Below are 14,027 nucleotides of genomic sequence, written 5' to 3'. Positions count from 1 at the left end.
CCGTTAGGAAATGACATTATAAAATTGAATAAGGTAACTCCAATGTTATCTTATGGGAGAGGTAGGCCTGGCAGTAGTGGAAACCGCAGAGTTTTTCACTTCCAGGACATGTCCCCATTTTTACTTACACTGCATCCTGTCATCTGGTCTGTCCGGGGCCTACACTAAGGGTGACTAATATGTATTAAAAAGAGAAGGTTTGGGCCTGGCAAAGGGTATAATTTGCCAGGTCGACATAGCAGTTTAAAACTACACACACAGGATCTGGAATGGCAGGCCTGAGCTATGTTTAAAGGGATACTTAAGTGAGTAGTACAATCAGTGCTGCTGGCCCACTAGTAGCATTTAATTTACAGGCCCTGGGCACATGTAGTGCCACGTTACTATGGACTTACAAGTAAGTTAAATATTCCAAATGGGTATGAGCCAATGTTACCATGTTGAGAGGAGAGAACACAAGCACTTTAGCACTGGTTAGCAGTGGTAAAGTGTGCAGAGTCCTACGGCCAGCAAAAACAAAGTCCGCAAAAACAAGAGGTCTGAAGGCAAAAGCTTACAAGAAAACCAAGCTAAGGATGCCAGGTCTAACACTCCGATGTTAGTAATTGGTACACTGTGTACTCTGTATGTAGTGCAATTGTTTTTATAACTGTCCTTTATAAGCGTATACTTCACAGTTCAGCTGGTAACTCCCTTGCACTACCATTTAAAAGGAATAGACCTGTGTCATCAGGAAGCTTCAAGTGATTCCTTCAAATAAAGCCAATACCGGCTTCCAGGCAGCCTTTACATTTACAGATTAACCAGTTGTGCACATTTACTTTTCTTTCAAGCAAGTAGTCACCCTGGCAAGAGGGTTTGTTTAGTTGTTTGCCCCTCCCTTGATTTCACCGCACAGGCGACTCCCTGCCTTACACTTCAAGTATTGAAATTAACTTTCCTGGGGTGGTTGTCTTTTCACAAAACGTTGGGGAACTTTCTTCTTAAATTAAAAAAGTACGGGCACATCTTGACCTTCAGATGCCACCCACATTGACCACTGGTGCAAATAGGGGTCAACAGCCTACAGATGTAGATGTGAGAAACAACTAAATCTTCAACTTGCTTCTAAAATGAAGAAAGTTTTCTTCAGTTCATTCTGTGCTAAAATCCCGAACCGCTCTGACGCTACTGCAGCCTACCCCAATAAAAGATATCCCTCCTCAAGAATAAAAAAACAGACAAGGGAACTGAAGGCAATAGAAAGGAACTGATTATATCCAAATATGATCATGGCATTGTTTTAGACCTCCATTTACTGTAACTGGCCAATGAACCTCTGCCTCGCCATCATCATTGCTGGGCACCAGACAAACCTCCACATGTGTCCTGCTCTTTTCAAAAAGGTAACTCCATTTCCAATGATTCTTTTATTCCTATATTTCATCTTTTGTCTGCTATTGTATCATATCCCACCTAGAGGGATCTTGCTTTTCTAGTTCAAACCCTTGGTTTAAAGACATTTCTTATGTCGTTCCAATTGCAAACTCCTCCACTTCACGGGGCATCACTTCCTTCTAGTTACTCATATCTCGGTTAGCCGTCACCCTGTCTTCTTCTCGTACCCAGGCAGACCCTGGCATTGAACTCTCAAGCTCATACTGCACCTCCCTGGGGCTCTACATCACTAGGCTGATTCTGCATGCCTTCCCATAGCCAGCTCTTCTACGCAGACTCATTCCTTGGTTCTCCCTCTATCTGTCTTATCAGTCCAAGGCTTTTGCTCTAGGTCTCTGATATTTGCTTCTCAAGTAGCAGACACATAGAGAGAAAGTCTTGGACCTGCCCATCCCTGTAGCTTCTAATTCTCTGTTTGCCCCTTTCAGTTAGCTCTCATTTGCATCCTGTCTCTCTCTGTGGCCACTCTTGCCTGTGCAGTCTCTCTGCTTGAATTCCAGTGCCTAGTCTTTCACTCTGTTTCCTCCCATCACACGGTTTCACCCCCTTTTGGTTTCACATGCCTGGGCTGTCCCTTGCTGTGTCTTCTTGTGTACAGGAAGTATTCCTCTCTGAATCCTCATGCCTGCCCCATCTTTTTAGATGCTCTTCTCAGTAACCTTTCATTACTGTCACTCTCAAGCAGGGCCGGACTAGCCGTAGCGGGCGCCGGGTGTTTCCCTGGTGAGCCGCCAGGTTGGGGGCCGGTTTTGGGCCCTTGGGGGCCATTTTTGTTACGGGGTCGGTAATATCGGCCCCCTGTAACAAAATCGGGGAACATCCTTTACGACGCGGATTTTAGTCTGCGTCCGTTACAAAGCAAGTCGTAACCACGACTTGCGCTGGAGGGGCCTAGAGGATAAAGAATAGTATATTTACTATTCCAACACCTTCCCTAGTATCCACGGGGACTGGTGTTAGAATAGTAAATTATACTATTCACTATCAGCGCCCCCAGACGCAAGTCGTTGTAACGACTTGCGTTGTTAAAGACGCGTTGTAAAAGCATGCGTTGTGATGGTACGCGTCGTACCGTCATACATCCAACAAAATCAGCCGAAACTGGCCCTTGCAAACAGCTCAGATGCAACCCCCCACCCCAGGGTGTCCGGCCAAGCAGTTTGCCAGGCCCGGTGTCCATTCCCACTCCGGCCCTGCTCTCAAGACCTCTCGTATCTACACGTCCTAGTTCTTCTCTTGATGACTTTCAGTGCCCAGACTATCACTTCATGTTGCCTCCCATCACATGGTCTTAGGTTTCACATGCTTAGGCTGTGCATTACTGTCTCTTCCGATGCCCCTTTCTGTGTCTTCTAATGTTTGACCCTCCTGGTGACTTCTCATTCGGAGGCTGCCCATATATGTAAGCCCTCGTTCCCAGTCTGCCACTCTTAGTGGGGTTTGATACCTCCACATTCCCAAGTTGTCCCTCTATGAGTCCTCTTTTTCCCTGACTGCTCCACTCTATAGCTTCTCATTCACTTTTATTATGACCTCTTATCTTTTGGCTGTCTCTTCCTGGGGATCTTATTTACGAGTTCTGGCTCTCTCTGATCTCTTGTTTCCAGTCTGCCTGTCTCTGTAGGTTCATATGTATGGGCCCAAATACCTTAAAAAAAAACTTCATTGGTATGTCCCTAAAAGACCTTTAAGATCTAGCAGCAAATCATTCTTGATTCAACCGCGTGCCCGGACTTCTAGATACGGTCAGCGTTCCTTCTCCTATCTTGCCCCTCTGTTTTGGAACAAGCTGCCTCCCCATCTGCTAACCATCACTGAACATAAACTTTTCCACAAAACCCTAAAAACCTGGCTTTTTCCCAAATAGTTCCTACCCCACTTTCTAGCATCACATGTGATCAATCGTTTTTGTGCTGTAAGCGCCTTGAGACCTTACGGTGATAAGTTGCGCTATATAAAAACTTTTGACATAAACATGACATGACATAACACGAGACCATGTGTTATTCCTCTTTGAGGCCCCTCATTCTCAGCCTGCCTATTTCTGTGACTTACTGTGACCTGCCAGGCTGTCCCTCTCTGTGTCTTATAAAACCTAGAGTTGGGCGAGCTGACAAATTACCAGGGAGAGCAGAGCCAGAGACGGGCCATTGGCCTGGCTTCTCTCATGGAGCCTGTGCACCAGCCAAACCAATGAAAATATTTGGTGTGTTACGCATGCAACAAACAGCATGTAAACAAATGATAAATGAGCTTCAAAATGTTCAAAAGTTTACTTCTTTAACATGCATAGGCGTTTCATCTTAGTGCATCAGATTGAATCACGCGTTTCAGCTAAGTACATAAGATTGAATCGCTGCAGTGAGAGGGATTCATTTTAAGTGATAGCTTTTAAACATGAACTTAGAAATTACTGCTGCCCCCTCCACGACAACGCCAATAGTGAACCAAGATACAAGCCAGTTGCTACGTGCACAGTTTATGTGGCCTACATTCAAATTATAGGTAGAGTAACATAGTCTATTAAATCAAACACAAGAGGTTATTGTACAGCGATCGTCACATGTTTAAAGGTGCTCGCGAATTAAAAATAGGCTGTGTGAAATATTATATTTTCCAGGGGTGACATAATTTGGTCAAGCAGGGAAGCTGAGATAGATCCCACGTTTTTTGATTCAGTATGAGCAATTCAGATCCTAGACTGGTTTCTTTCTCTCCTCATTTGTTTTATATCAAAGGTTAATGCTTTTACTATAATTGCAGGTGCCGATGTTACAGCGTGCTTGGCAGACAAAGGCCACGCAAAGGATTGGTTCCTTTTGTGTGCAGCGGGTCCAACAGGACCACCAGCTGAGCCAGAGGCAGGCATTTGGCTTGAGCTTTCAGTGACTTGCCTCCCTCCAATAAAACCTATGATGTCAGGCCTGGCCACTTACCAGGATGTTTTATGTTTTCACGTCTACATTGCCTCTCTAGGTCCCTCACCTTGGGATTTCTTGCCCGACTGCCCCATCCTATGTCTTTTGACACATGCCCCCCACACTCTATGCCCAGTCACTGCCAGGCTTTCTACATTTGTGTCCTCTCGTTCAGTCTTTATAAACTCTCGTGCTTCCCAGTACATCACTCAACTCTCTGGCCCCGCCCCTTCCGGTTCCTCTGCTCTCTGCCGGATCCAGGGCCTTCCTCGCTGGCCTGTCAGTGAGCTCTCAGTGGAAACCCTTAGCTTCTTTTAATTGGTAGCTGGGGATTGTGCCCGGGCCTTCTCCGGTCGACCGGCTCGAGTCCCGCGAGGGTCCAGTTATTTCTGCTATTTAAACACCGTCCCCTCACGCTGCAACGGTGTTTGAGCAGCGAGCTAAACGCCCGGCGCTCAGTTTAGGTTTCCAAAAGCTATTTACACTCTGTCATTTTTCATTTGCCCGAGCGAACCGTAATGAAATGCTGACACGTTATTGATGATTTGGCTACCTGTCTGCCAGAAAAGAAATTGCGCAGGTGCTTTATTTCTAAAGAATCGTCCACGCAATTAATAATACGCAGGGGAGGCTCAGATCTGCGAAGCATGGCGGCCGAGGGAGGCGGGGCTGCGAGGGGGAGGCCATGGATGCAAACCTGAGCAAGAGGGGAGCGCAAGAAAACGAGTTTATATACAGTGACACTTTCAATGGTGCTTTTTTATACTTCAGAATAGAGTATTCTTATGCTTAATTTGTATTTTTTATTTACACCGTCAGTTCAGTCCCTTGCCAGCACTCTCAGAGTCATTCTGGACACCAGAGTCTGACTGGGACAAAAAAACATAAAATATATCAAAATAAAAGTGCCCCCCATTACAGAAACAGATAGTGTAAAAAAAAGTAGTAATATCAGGGAAATAAACAGTTAAAACAAGCCCACCTGGTCAGACCAGCCCATCGGGCACTTCCTGATTGTCCCGTTGGCCTATCGACCCTGATGGACACAGAGGCCTCACTAATACTTCCTCAGCGAAATCAGGTAATTAAATCATCTTTGTACACACTCTGGACCCTGAGGTGCATTTGCACTTCCCGGGGGTTCCCTCAGTGGGTCTAGGCGTCTACTCAGCTAGATTACAGTCATGGTATGTATCAGTGGATTTGGAGCACTGCACTAGACTCCTGCGGCTCTAGAGCTGGAGGAACCAGTAAATCTAGAGGGAGAGCTGAGCCAAGGATTGGGTCTGGCTCTAACAACCTGTGCTCGAGTCAAGCCATGAAAATATTTAGAAGGTACAGCATGTATCAAACATCACGTTAGAATATGATTAGGGCTTCCGGTTTATTGGTATTTATTTTTGTAACATTTACGTCTCTATTTATCTATGCTTATTGTTTAGCCATCTTATTTGCATTCCCGAGCTCGAGTGGTGGGAGCAGTTGACACTGACACCTGAATAGGGCTGTGTCTGTCCTCACACAAAGCCAATTCCACCCCCCATGCAGAGTGTCTGGAGCCAGGACCAAGTTGGTGACTGCGCTCAACTGCACCCCAACTCTAGTCAACTCAGCTAAGTCACTAGGAATCACTTTAGACGAGAGTCTTGACATGAAAACTCATATTAATTCAATGGCAAAAAACGCCCGCTTCCACCTGAACTACCTAAGAAAATTGAAACCATTCATCTCTGAAGCAGATCTGAAACTGGCAATCCAATCTTTAGTCATCTCTAGGATTGAATATGGTTGCACCACCTTAGCAGGTCTACCAAAAACATCCACAGCACCACTAAAAGCCTGCCTCACTGCTGCGGCGAGACTCCTCACCGGATCTAGGAAGTTTGACCACATCTCCCCTCACCTGAAAGCGTTGAATTGGCTACCCTATGAGGCCAGAATTCAACTAAAGATAGCATGTATCACCCACAGAGCACTCCACTACAATACTCCTAGATACCTATCCAAGAAAATTGAGCTATCAGGAGGAACAGACCGGCCTGGAGTGCCAAAGAGTTGGTGCTGCGCCCAGCCATATTCAGAAAGAAAAAAACTTATGACAGAGCGTTCTCAGGAGCTGCCCCCAGGATCTGGAATTCATTGCCTCCAAGCATTAGGAAGATTCCTAATACCTCAAAATTTAAGCGAGAAGTGAAGAGCTTCTTAATGAGTAAATACCTTATATAGACAAGGTTATGTCTCACTATGAGATCGAATGCTAGCAGAAAGGGAAGGACTGCCGTGAGTTAGATGAAAGATAATGATGGTCTGATATTGTCGACTTTCCTTTTGTAACTAAACTGTATACCAATTGCTACCTCTTGTCAAAACTAATTCATACAACTATCTCACATCCTGAAACTATATAACCGCTACCTCATAGGTATGACAAAAAGGACAAATGACATAACCTCATGTTGTAAAGTTAACTCGTATTATAATCGACGAACCTGAGTGGAATGTAGTTACTTAAGCACTCACTATAGCCATATAACTATCTACCTCATATCTATTTGTTTGCTTAATGGTTATCTTCTTGTTAATATTTAAACTACTTGTATGTGAAGCGCTCTGATACCCACGGGTCTTGTTCGCGCTATATAAAACTTTAAATAAATAAAATAAATAAATAAATAAATAAATACAAGGATTTTCTTTGAAGTTTGCCTACTGGACCTCCAACACCATATACTCAGAACACTTCTGGATTGCGAACATTCTGCAAGGAAGAAGAGCTAGATAAGCTGTCAGGAGGGACTGCCACGGTGCAAATCAGCCTCTGTCCTCCTTCAAAAAAACAGTCAAACCCGAACTGCCAAGTAGCGGCCTCTCTGAACCGGAACACAAGGATTCCAATCATGACATTCGCTACCACACAGAAATCGGATTGGGAATGATAAAAACATAGTTTATCCCCTGGTAAAGGTCAGGGAGTCTCCTAACTATAAGTTAGTCCGATAAGAGTTTGCTGCGGCAAAGGACTAAAATCATCATTGCCTGGCCATAGAGTCCCAAATGGCACTTTCGGATGTATGAAGTTACAACGCATACTTTTACAACGCCTACCTTTACAACGCAATTTTTACATCGCAACATCCATTACAACACATACCATTGCAATGCATGCCATTACAAGGAATTCTTTGAAACTACCTTTACAACGCATTCCACTACAACGCATACTACATTTACAACGCATACCATTACAACGCATAACATTACATTGCATGTAAGGTGAGTATTGGATAGTGTAGGGGTAAAAATTACTATTCTGACTCAAGGGGGTGCAACAGTAGGGTAAGTGTTGGATAGTGTAGGGGTTAAAATTACTATTCTAACTCCAGGGGGTGCAACAGTAGGGTAAGTGTTGGATAGTGTAGGGGTAAAAATTACTATTCTAACTCCAGGGGGTGCAACAGTAGGGTAAGTGTTGGATAGTGTAAGGGTACTATGGGCCAGATGTAGGTCGGTCGGTAACGGCCGAAAATCGGTATTTTCGGCCGTTACCGACCGGTATTTCAGAAATGGTATGTAGGGGCATTATTTTACAGAATCGGTAAATTTACCGAATCGGTAAATTTACCGATTCTGTAAAATACCGAACCGGTATTTTTACCGATTCGGTAAATCTCAGATGTAGGTGGAACTCTTCTGAGTCCCAAAGGCCCTACAAATTCGGTATTTTAACACCCAATCCAATTGGGTGTTAAAATACCGAATTCAGGTGTGCATGCACTTGTGTGCATGCACACCTAGCCATGTGACAGACAGACATGCCCTTAGGGCATGTCTGTGTGCCACATGGCGCACATGCCTATTTTTGGGGTGCCAGAGGGTGTCAAAGTGACACCCCCTGCACCCTTGCAAAAGTCGGTATTTACCGATTCGGTAATTACCGAATCGGTATTTCCCATTCATTCCTATGGGCTTCACAGCCCATAGGAATCAATAGGGAATACCGATTCGGTAATTACCGAATCGGTAAATACCGAATTCTAACGATTCGGTATTTCCACATCTGGAAATACCTACATCTCCCCCTTCATATTTACCGGCTCTGAAATACCGAATCGGTAAAATTCGGTATTTCAGAGTCGGTAAATATGATTTACCTACATCTGGCCCTATGTGTTGTAATGCTATGCGTTGTAATGGTATGCGTTGTAATGGCATGCGTTGTAGTGGTGTGCGTTGTAGTGTCATGCGTTGCAATAGTTGCGTTGTAAATGCATGCGTTGTAATGGATGTTGCGTTGTAAAAGTTTTGTTGTAATGGTAGTGCGGTGTAAAAGTTGTGTTGTAAAGGTTGTTTCCCGGCACTTTCAGCTTCAAGAGAACTTTTGTATAGCTCTTCTGTCTTGCATATCCATATGATAAAATAGGGAATTAAATCTATGAGAGTTTGAATTAAGAGGGGAAGTACTGGACAACCTAAGAGCTATTCCTTTTCAAATTAATGCCTCTTGCTAGATATTGATTTGTATTTTGTGTGATAAATGCTCACCTTGCATGGCATATAGTTTCAGTCTTCACAGCACCTCACCTGGGCTAAGCCTTGGCTGCTTGCCCAAAACTACTTTTAAGAATCAAGTAAGCTCAGAACCTAAACTTCCAAGTACAGCGTCTTTAGGACAGTAGGAATCACAATATTATTATTATTTAGAAGTTTTGTATAGCGCTAGCTGGACCCGAGGGTATCAGAGCGCTTCACAACATGTACAATTATGAGCATTATCGGCATAAACAGAGTCTGCAACTTACACAATTATGAGCGTTATAGACATGTATACAATATAGATCTTGTGGTCAAACAAGAGGGTCGGAGCTGCGAGGTCTCATAAAGGAGTTAACGTGTTGATAGCGAGTGGGGTGACTATCGATCACGAAGAGGTATGACAGGTGATCCTGCCGATTTTTAGTTCTGAGACAACTGTTTTAGAAAACAACGCAGTTTTGGTGAGGTGTCGAACTATTTCCGGTGTATCTTGTGTTCTTATTGTTTCATTCGAAAGCGCTCTAGGAAGAGGGCTTTGATTAGGATCTTGAATTTCCGGAAAGAGGTGGTTGTTCTGATGTGGAGGGGGTTGGGGGGGTGGGGGGGGGGTCCAGATCTTTGGTGCATTTCCAGCAAAAGATTTAGTTGCGGTTTTGTATTTCCGAGTTTTCAGTGGGATGAGTAGTAGCGTGTTGGAACTCCTGAGATTTCTGGACTGGCCAGCCCTTTTGAGCTTGGTGGCCAGGTATTCTGGTTTGCCTGTGTGAAGGGCTTTATGCGTGAGGCAGGCCGTTCTGAAGCTGGCTCGCAATTCACTTGGAAGCCAATTAAGTTCCTTTAGTGCGGGGGACATGTCCTCGAATTTCTTAGTTCCTGTGACCATTCTTGCAGCATTGAAGGTAGTTTTCAGGGGACCTAGGTGAGATTTTGCTGTCCCGGTCAGGGCTGCAAATCCATAGTCAATTCTGGAGAGCACCAGTCCTTGGGTGGCCTGTTGAACATCTTTTGTGGGAAGGAAGGGTTTTATTTTGAATAGAAGTTTCAGATTGAGAAAAGCACTTTTGGCGGATCTTGTGATGTGTTTTTTCATGTCCAGTTTAGGGTCTAGGGTGATACCTAGAGATTTCACTGAGTCCGTTGGCGTGAGGGAGCCATTGAGGGTGTCAATGGCTTTGAGCCATTCTTCGATTTGTTTTTTTTTGTCTCTGTTGGAGATGAGGAGTACTTCTGTTTTCTCTTGATTACGTTTTGGGTGGTTCATTGTGAGCCATTGTTGGATTTCTTTGAGCGTGCCATTTAGTCTGTGTATGTCATCAATGGAGGTGGTTTCCAGATAAAGCTGTGTATCATCCGCATAGAGGTGGAAGGGGATGTTAGAATTCCTGAGTAGTGTGGTGAGGGGTTCCATGTAGATGTTGAAAAATTGGGGGAAGAGTACTGACCCTTGTGGAACACCTCTGTTGACAGGAAGGGGGTCGGATTCAAAGTTTTTAATTTGTATTCTTTGCCAGCGGTTGAGGAGAAAGGAAGAGAACCAGTGGAGAACTGTCATTTCAATGCCTGCTATTTCTTGGAGGACTTTGAGGAGCAGGGTGTGATCAACTGTATCAAAAGCGGCTGATAAGTCTAGGAGAATGAGAAGGCAGCATTGGTCTGAGTCAAGTGACTTATGTAGCTCGTCTGTGACATTTAGAATTGCGGTTTCGGTGCTGCAACCCTTTCTGAATCCCGATTGGTGTGGGTCTAGGAGCTTGATGTTCTCCAGGTGTTAGGTTAGTTGTGGAAGGACACATCTTTCCATTATTTTGGATAAAAGAGGAAGGTTCGATACGGATCTAAAGTTGTTCATATCCTCAGTGTCTAGCCCTGTTTTTTTTAGTAGCGGCGTGACTTGGCCTACTTTGAGGCAGTCTGGTATGATTCCCGAGCTCAGTGAGCTAATATTGATCTTGCACCATATTGGGCTAAGATGAGTTTCATGTCTTTAACCAGGCTCGTGGAAAGCTGATCTAGGGAGTGGGATGAGGGTTTAGCGTTGGTGATTAGATTGACTATCTCTGTTTCCTGGATGGGGGTGAAGGAGGACCAGTGTTTAGGCTGATTCCAGGGGCGCTGTCCTTAAGTGCCAGTGTCTTGATCTCAGTGGGAGGGGAGGGATTTGTGCTGAAAGAGAGATCGATCTTGGCGATTTTTTCATTGAAAAAGATGGCGAAGTTGTCACATTGTTTTTTGGATGCCACTATATCGGATGTAGTCTTATCTTTGATATGGATATTTACTTCCTACAAACTATTGGATATGGGAACGTTTCTGTTCAAGCACATATCATAGACAACACTGAATAATCCTTAACGTTGTATTCAAAATGTCTGCAAAAAGTACTAGAAGATCAGACATCATTCATCATCATTATGCGAAAACTGTACTAGCGACTCTAGAAATGACTTTGAAATTGCCTGTATCACTCATAAAGTGAATAACCTTAAAATTTCCAGCGTCAAAATAAATCACACCTGCAAGATGGACAAAGAGACACCTAAGGCCCCATTGTGAGACAGGTGCAAAAACCTGTGATGTCACCACAACCACTCCCCTGAGGTGGTAATATCAGGGACATTGATAACTATGAGGGGAAGAGGAGGTGGAGGTGCAGAAATGTACCTGATTATGAATGAAACCCGGAGGATCCCATTATCAATGAGGACTTATGGTGGGATATCATCAGTACTGCACCAGAACCCATTAAATGCATGAAATTGCAGTTTTTGTGGCTCTGGGAATTCTATTGGGGGGAGGGGAGGGGGGGGGGGGCAGTTACTCCTGTTATTGGCTCTTTCAGAATTACAAGAGACATTGTAATGAGGCCCTGGAGGAAACTTTGGTCCTTTACTGGAGATGTCAAAAGCCAAAAAAACGAATTAGATGAGAAAGACATTCCTATTCCAATCACCAAGATTATAAAGCCAACTACTAAAACCCGCCAAAAATTACCATATCGAAAAATAAATGGAGAAACAATGTGTTAAATTTAATTGATTAGCCTACCGCTAATGTTTAAAAATGTCAATACCCATTACTTTGATAATATGTATTCCCTAAAGCATCTCAAATGCTCTCTATTTCTGTACTATGCCATCATGGCTTAGAGATGAGGGACTCTATTCTCAGAAGTTTCAGTTGTAGTCAAGTGGTTCTTAACACCTGTACTTTGTAATGTTTAATTGAGTTAAAACCTGGTGTCTCTTAGCCCTCCAGTCCAACAAATAGAGAGCTCTTTGACCCTCTGCCAATCTTCTTGGTTATTGTGTCCTAGGGTGACATGCCCTGCATATCCTGGCTAGTTTCAAGAGTTACTCAGTCCTAGAGATCATGTGCTTTGTATCTGTATCCCTTTGCCGGATCTCTTAGTCACCGGGGTTTAAAGGTGAAGACTTCTGCCCCTTTGCTAAACTGTTTATTCATCCAGTGCTGTGTGAAAGGCTCCCTTGCCTCTGTTCCATTCTCTAGAATCCCATTCTTGGCGTAGAGCTTTAGACATCTGCAATAACCACCTTAGTTCTCATATTCAATATTCAGGGGCCATGGATCCAGGTAAAACTCACCTCGGTTATTGTGTCCTGGGCATGAGCTCCTCTGTATCTAAATAATAATTCTATTAGTTACCCTGTTACAGGTGCAAAGTGCCTTTTAAAAATGTAATTCTCCTCCTAGACATTTTGTGCTTGACATGAAATGTCACGCATCCAGGTTGTAGTCCCCTGTCATCCAACTCCAGATATGAAATGCCATGCTTTAATGTGTCAATTTCCTAACCACCCTACTCCAGAGATGAAATGACATGCACCCATGTGTCATTCCTCTCAGTAATCCTACTTCAGAGATGAAATTACATGCACCCATGTGTCATTCCTCTCAGTAATCCTACTCCAGAGATGAAATGCCATGCACCCATGTGTCATTCCTCTCAGTAATCCTACTCCAGAGATGAAATGCCATGCACCCATGTGTCATTCCTCTCAGTAATCCTACTCCAGAGATGAAATGCCATGCACCCATGTGTCATTCCTCTCAGTAATCCTACTCCAGAGATGAAATGACATGCACCCATGTGTCATTCCTCTCAGTAATCCTACTCCAGAGATGAAATGACATGCACCCATGTGTCATTCCTCTCAGTAATCCTACTCCAGAGATGAAATGACATGCACCCATGTGTCATTCCTCTCAGTAATCCTACTTCAGAGATGAAATGACATGCACCCATGTGTCATTCCTCTCAGTAGTCCTACTCCGGAGATGAAATGCCATGCACCCATGTGTCATTCCTCTCAGTAATCCTACTCCAGAGATGAAATGCCATGCACCCATGTGTCATTCCTCTCAGTAGACATGCACCCATGTGTCATTCCTCTCAGTAATCCTACTCCGGAGATGAAATGACATGCACCCATGTGTCATTCCTCTCAGTAATCCTACTCCAGAGATGAAATGCCATGCACCCATGTGTCATTCCTCTCAGTAGTCCTACTCCAGAGATGAAATGCCATGCACCCATGTGTCATTCCTCTCAGTAGACATGCACCCATGTGTCATTCCTCTCAGTAATCCTACTCCGGAGATGAAATGACATGCACCCATGTGTCATTCCTCTCAGTAATCCTACTCCAGAGATGAAATGCCATGCACCCATGTGTCATTCCTCTCAGTAGTCCTACTCCAGAGATGAAATGCCATGCACCCATGTGTCATTCCTCTCAGTAATCCTACTCCGGAGATGAAATGACATGCACCCATGTGTCATTCCTCTCAGTAATCCTACTCCAGAGATGAAATGCCATGCACCCATGTGTCATTCCTCTCAGTAGTCCTACTCCAGAGATGAAATGCCATGCACCCATGTGTCATTGCTCTCAGTAATCCTACTCCGGAGATGAAATGCCATGCACCCATGTGTCATTCCTCTCAGTAATCCTACTCCGGAGATGAAATGCCATGCACCCATGTGTCATTCCTCTCAGTAATCCTACTCCGGAGATATAATGCCATGCACCCATGTGTCATTCCTCTCAGTAATCCTACTCCGGAGATGAAATGACATGCACCCATGTGTCTTTCCTCTCAGTAATCCTACTCCGGAGA

The 14,027-nt window shown here is 44.2% G+C and overlaps 1 protein-coding gene across 2 annotated transcripts in view; it reads right to left on the bottom strand.

Moving 5' to 3' along the window:
• Positions 1–14,027, bottom strand: part of LOC147692947 (contactin-4-like) — a 697,785-nt gene that overhangs the window by 202,993 nt on the left and 480,765 nt on the right. The window lies entirely within an intron of this gene.

Source organism: Lissotriton vulgaris, chromosome 9 (assembly GCF_964263255.1).
Source record: "Lissotriton vulgaris chromosome 9, aLisVul1.2, whole genome shotgun sequence".
NCBI lineage: Eukaryota > Metazoa > Chordata > Amphibia > Caudata > Salamandridae > Lissotriton > Lissotriton vulgaris.
This window is presented reverse-complemented; position numbering and strand designations above follow the sequence as displayed.